General features: G+C 36.9%; 1 pseudogene; it reads left to right on the top strand.

The window, feature by feature from the left end:
- The first annotated feature begins 4,216 nt into the window (after positions 1–4,216).
- On the top strand, positions 4,217–5,055 carry LOC110204492 (protein enabled homolog pseudogene; annotated as a pseudogene).
- The last annotated feature ends 1,906 nt before the right edge of the window (positions 5,056–6,961 follow it).

Here is a 6,961-nt window from a genome sequence, read left to right as displayed (position 1 = left end):
GTCTCTTGATGATGCTAAGTTCATCACTGGTCAATTCCCCATATGTGGCACATGCCACAGGGCTAGTCACTATTTTTGAATGTGGTAATAAAGGAAACACAAGTGGAAGATGAAATCCAAGCCATGGGATGATTCTCATCAGAATATCAGAACTCAAAAATAGAACCCTAGAAATCTATAGCTAAATGTTTCTCTGCTACAAGGATTCACCTGCCACCTCCTCTTGCTACCTCCTGTGTCTCTATAGTAGTATAAAGACTGACATAAAGATCAAACCAACACTGTTGGCTACTTCCTTATTGCTTAAATATGTTTGGTGCACAAACCAGACAGCGAGTAGAAATACCATTAAATTTTCCCTGAACAACGAATAAACTCACCTGTTACCACCTCCATGGCTCAGTAGCATTATTTCCTCATTGGTTCTAACACTGCTCCTTTGTTTTAACACCAAAATAATATTTGATTATGTTGAACTAATTTCACCTAGATAAAACTATGAGATGGGGAAGGGAGAAGAATGGAAAGAGAGACAAAGTATGGTCTGATGACTTTTTTTTCCTGCATCCATTCTCTCCTTCTACCTTTTCATTAATAGTCTTCCCTGACTTTGGCCCACAGTATATCCATGTAATAATTGGTGAGCTGCTTTGAGAATGAAGACAGATTAAAATATCAGGAAAATGATTTATTGAAGATGCATTGTTTTAATTTGATGCTAATGAAGCAATTGGGAGTAATTTGGATTTGTTCTTGATAACCTGGACTCACCTACCAACCTTTAAATGTGAATACTTCCAAAATAAAAGTATATTCATTGGAATGGGATTCATTCAAAAGCAATTGAAAAGTAAATGTCTGTCATATCAGAGTAATAACAGCAGTAATATCTGTTTCAACCTTAGATGACCCAGGACATTAAAAAATTAACAACCACCAGGAGTATAGTCTTAGGAACCTTTGATGTTTGCAAGAATTAGCAGAGGATAGCAGAGAACCTTTTAGGTGGTGTTTGAATAATGGTTAGTTTGATCAACCTCTGATGGAGAATCATATAGTCATAGGATTTAGAGCCAAAAGAGAGCTTACAGACCATTTAGTCTCATACTATCACTGTATGTATGAAGACATTGAAGCCCAGAGATATTAAGTGACTTGCTTGGGGTCACACAGATAATAGTTGTCAGAGATGGGATTCAAATGCAGGTCTTCTTCACTCCAAATCCAGGTCTTACCACTCTACTACAAAGGAATAGAGAGCTGAAGCAAAACAGAATCTGGGCAGCAGGAGGTCTTATTACAAGAAGACACAAAATGAAAGATCAGATTTCCCAATCCACACATAACCCACATTTCTAGTGAAGTTTGAAATGTTTCACGAGATTGTCCAAACTGATGAAGAGAATGTTAACAAATCCTGTATGCCTGTGTGAGGGACAGCATTGACATGAGAACTTTAAAGAGAAGAGATGTTATTCTTTGAGAAAGATGCAAGTTTCCAAACTCTCTTCAGGACTGACTGTAGGGAGAAGGAAAAGAAAAACTAATCTATGGCAGACATGTGGAGAAAGCTGGGTCCTCAATATGTCCTTGATTTTCAGCTTTCTCAGAGACTTTGGAGAATTTCCCTTTGGGTGAGATCAAGCCTCTCTCTTTGTTAAGTGTTATCTCATCTCGTGAACAGCCAAAGAACTAATTCATACTGTATTTTCTGGAATATTCTAATTCATATAGATTCTCTAATTTATGTTTTCTATTTGCTTGGATAAAGGATTTTATTATTTACTATTTGTGATGGTCTTTGTGTAACTAGCATTTGGTGGGAAGGAGCAAACTTGACAAGTAGAAGTTATTACTCTTTTTAAAGGATAGTGACCAGAAAAGCTAGGAATTTTCAAATTTAAGAAATTATGCCCCTAGACTAGTAACATTTAGAGAGAAAGGTAGAAGTATAGCTCTAGTTTAGTAGCTCCTCTCTCAGAAGAGAACAGAATGGCCACCATTGTATTTTACCCTTTCTCGCTTCATGGCAAGAATCACAGCCTACCTTTGAGAGAGAGTGGACATGGTTCCAGAGATATGTGACAACGTGTTGCCTTGAGCTACCTGCCACATTTGGTCATCCTTGATCAGAAAAATACACAGAAGTAAAGGGTGAGATCAGAAAGAGAAATCAAGGACAATAAGACATAATGCATGCAGGGCTCAGTCCCATCAGAGATAATCTGAACTAAGAAGAGTTGCAGCAGATTAGAAAGTCTTTTTGTCACCATATCTTTTCATCACCTCCTTTGATCCTTAATTTGGCACCTCCTTCCCAGGGAATCTGACAATATTAATAAATGTTCACTGTGTGCATAGTGCAGAGCTCTATAGGAAAGGATTATTTCATTTTCCACGTTGGCAATCTTTCATCAGTTCTGTATTTACTGAAGATACACAGGATTTGGCAGGGTTTCCAATGAATTACATTTGCATACATAAAACATTCATCTGCTTTGCAGAAATTTGCATGGCGTTCAGATTGTTACATAATCACATTCAATATTGCTAGTTGTCAAGAAACATATGAAATTTACCAATGCCCTGGCCTCTCCATCACAAAAGCATCAGTGTCCCTTTGTGTAAAGTAAGGGACACATCCTCATCCATTTCTGACAACATTAATATGCATCATTCAGCTGGACTTGAATAAAAGTTGTGCCTCTGAAGTATCCATACATTAAGATAAGGCTAGGACAGATTGAAAATGAATGGAAATAGTCTTTAGCAATTCAAGACAATACAAACTCCTAGGAACAATGAAGGACATAGAGAGCCTAAAGATTCCCCAGGTTAAATTGAACAATTTGCAACATTTTTTTTAAAATCAGTGTATGTTGAGATAAGGAGGAAGAGACCAGTGGGAAATTAACAGGACTCCTTTGATTATAAATTACTCTGATCCCACAATTTACTGTTTTCCTATCTTGCATTCTATCGTTCAACATAATCACACAATTGTCCATATGTCATTCTGGGATTTTATTCATCCTTTATTTTCAGAAGCAAAATCCAACAAGACAAACAAAAATTTCTTTTAATGATCAATTTTTCACCTAATCTGTGTTGTATTGAGAAACTGTATTTAAGTATTCTCTTTTTTCCCATGCATTAAAAATTTAATTTAATTTAAAAATACCTGTTAGGGACATGAAAAGGAAAATTAAACAGTCCTTTTTATCTAAGAATCTTCATTTTCCTTTGAGATACAGTATTTCCTTCAATACTCCAATGGAGAAGAATCCATATGATCATTTCAGGAATGTTTAAGTATTTAGAGTCTTTATTTAAACAGAGAATCAAACCTTATACCTGTATTTGACCTGAAAGATTACCTTTTCTGAATTCCATATCAAAATAGAAATTCTTTTTTTGCAACATTTCTGACAGATTATCATCCAGCCACAGCTTTAGTATTTCATCAAGAAGAGAATTCTCTCCAATGCAGACAGAAATACCCCATGCCTTCCTATTCTGTATGACTCTTACACCTGTCCTCACATGAGTTAATCATGGAGGGTCTATTCAAAGTGAGAGAGGCTTCCCCTGAGTTCTCTTGTCTTAAAGAAGATATCTTTGGAGCACTCAAGATGCTAGTTGCTGTTCCTTTCCCTCTGCACGTAACTAACCAAACCTCCCTTTCTATCATGAATGTATTTGATATTACATTTTAAACCGCTTCTAAAATTACTTTCTTGTTTATAATGCACTGCCACCCACTCATGGAAACATTCTGCTTCTCCAATTACCTTTGGGTGATCTTCAGTTTTTATTATCCAGATTTCAGCATTCTATCACTTACAGAATTATGAAATGTTCAAGTTAGAAGACCCTCAGAAGTCATCTAATCCAATTAATGGTTGAAACAGAATTCTCAATACAAGATACCTGATAAATGATTATTCAGTCTTTGTACTTGAGGATCCCCAATGAGGGAAAACACAGTGTCATGTAAGATAGCCCATTCCATTTACAAGATCCCAAAGCTCTAGATTACCTATAACATTTTGGACAGTAGGCATATTTCATCCACTTAGTTTTCACTGCATGCATAGTTGGGCCAAATATTTTAATGTGATTATGGATTTTCTTTAAAGGATTCCACAATGTTTGAAGGCTGGATGCAATTAATCCCTGAAAGAGCAAAATCTAGAGGAATTTATGTCTACAAAGAATGTTTCTGTCTGAACCAGTCCTGGGACCACCTGCACCTCCTCCCCCTCCACCACTTGTACTGGTTCAGCCCAGACTTAAGGGGTACTCCCGCCTCCCCCCCGATTTCCCACCCCAACCCTACTTCCATCTTCTGGGCCACCTTCTCCACCACCCCTTTCTAATCAAGTGCCCCTTCCCATTCATCTACCACCTCATGCCCCTCCACTCTCTGCCTCAGGATTTTCTGTGGGCATTCATATCAGAAGGCAGTCACCCTTTAACTGGACTTGCAACTGCAATTGCTGGAGCCAAACTTAGGAAAGTTTTACGGATTAAGGACTCCTCTAGTCCAAGTGGAGGAATTGCATTGGAGTGAATTCAACTTCAACTAAAACAGACACGGATCATGGAAATGGACTACTTCCTTTAGGTGGAAGTGGCTTAATGGAAGAAATAAGTGCCCTGCTGTCCAGGAGAAGAAAAATTGCTGAAAAGGGATCAACAATAGAAACAAAATGAAAAGAAAATAAAACTGAAGATGCAGAACCTTCAGTTTATACGACCTCTTCAATGAGCACACCTGAACCAACAAAAAAATCTCAGGAAAGAACTAATACAATGAATGGCAGCAAGTCACCTGTTATCTCCAGACCAAAATCTATGCCATCTTTACAATCCAGTGCCAATGGAGTGCAGTCAGAAGGGCTAGACTACGACAGGTTGAAGCAGTATATTTTAGATGAAATTAGAAAAGAATTAACAAAACTAAAAGAAGAGCTCATTGACACAATCAGACAGGAACTCAGCAAATCAAATACTGCGTTAAAAAACAAAGTAAAACTAAGGATGAGACTTTGACCATAAAACATCAATTACTTGTATCTTAGGTAACTTCATGGGTCTGAGTTTCACATTATCTAACTATCCCTGTGGAACTCAAAAAGTTCAATCACTGAATTTGGGAATCATTACATCCATGTCCTTGCACTAATATAGAGTACAAACATCCAGATAGGTGCAGGAAAGGGAGAAGTAGTGGCCCATCTTCCCTGGAAACTAAAAATATAGTTATTTTCCTAGTTATAGGAGCATTTTTGGAGTAAAAAAGAGCTGAAAGGAGAGTGGGGGCCCATTGAAGAATGGATGAACAAAATGGGTGGGAGGCAGAACCCTCTTTTTATCTCCCAGGACCACCAGGAACATGAGTGACAAGAAGCAAAAGGGAAATGCACCATTAATGAAAAATAGAAATGTGAGTCCCTCCAAACCTCAAAGTCAGCTCTGATCCTACACACCCAGAAGGTCTACATTGTGGAGGTACAATAGGAGGAATCATCCTTGCTGAGCTTTGAAGAATTTACAAAATGTTTCCAAGAAAGCTTTGGTCCTATCAACTCTACCTGCTCCCTTCTCATCCTCCCTGATGTTCTCCAAGGTATCCATTTCCCCTAAGACTCCTCTCCCCTAAGACTGGGCTGGTGGCCCAGTGGATAGAGTGCCAAGCCAAGAGTCAGGAAGGCTCATCTCACTGAGTTCAAATCTGACCTCATACACTTACTAGCTATGTGACAATGGGCAATTCACATAACTATTTACCTCAGTTTCCTCATTTATAAAATGAGCTTGAGAAGGAAATGGCAAACTTCTGCAGTATCTTGGCCAAGAAAACCCCAAATGGAGTCACAGAGAGTTGGACACAACTGAAAAATAACTCAACAACAAACACGAAATCATGAAAAAAAATTTCCATGTCAGCCATTATGCAAAAAAAGCAAGAAAAATAAAGTGAAAAATATTATCTTAAAAATAAGAATGTTTCTGCAACATCATGACCATGCCTACCATCTATGTTGAGAACATAGCTCCCTCTTTTATGCTATAATTGATATTAATAATCAACATTTGCACAGATAAGTAAATATGAAATAATTCAAAATAAATACAAAATATTCAAAGTTATTGAAAGAGAGGAGAGATTCCTAAATATTGGGGATCAAGTTCCAAATGCCAATAAAAAATCAATTTCTTTATAATTTCAAGTCACTAATTCATCCTAGCAAAAAGCATTCCTTATAAATCCAGCACATAAACTATTTTGTCAGGAAAGGGTTGTCTTCAACTATATGTAATTCGAATGATTTACTTTGTCTTCTGTGGCCTCACAAGTGACACTCATATTAATTAAAGATTTTACCTCATTGCTAGAGTTTTATATATAGATATAGATATATGTATGTATGTATACATGTATGTATGTATGTATGTGTGTATATATATATATATATATATATATATATATATATATATATATATATGCCTGTTTAAGCAATAGTACCAATTTCACTTAAAAGAATGTTATAATAATGAATCTTTCTGTCTCTACCTCTCAAGGCAAAGGTTAATAGATGCTCCATTATTTTTTCCAGGTAGAGTTTACAGAGTCATAGATCATAGGATCACAGAACTAAACCTGGAAAATGGTTTTCAAAGGCCACCTAATTCAATGCCTTCATTTTACAAATGGGGAAATTGAAGTTTGATAATAAGGTTGGCATGATTTGACCAAAGTCACATATGTTTTGTATGGCATGAGAGAGAACAAAGCTCTTTCACCACTCTGCAATGCAGGAATTACTACAATGTAGGTTTAGTACATTTCAACCTTCTAGCCTCTGGTCAGAAAACAAGTGGTTCTCAATTTGAGATAGGCCTTATACATGATACAACACAATCCCCTCATTTTACGCATGAGAAAAATGTGGTT

This window comes from Phascolarctos cinereus, unplaced genomic scaffold, assembly GCF_003287225.1.
Source record: "Phascolarctos cinereus isolate Bilbo 61053 unplaced genomic scaffold, phaCin_HiC Scaffold_479;HRSCAF=1097, whole genome shotgun sequence".
Taxonomy (NCBI): Eukaryota; Metazoa; Chordata; class Mammalia; order Diprotodontia; family Phascolarctidae; genus Phascolarctos; species Phascolarctos cinereus.
Note: the sequence above shows the minus strand (reverse complement) of the source record. Positions and strands in the feature narration are given on the sequence as shown.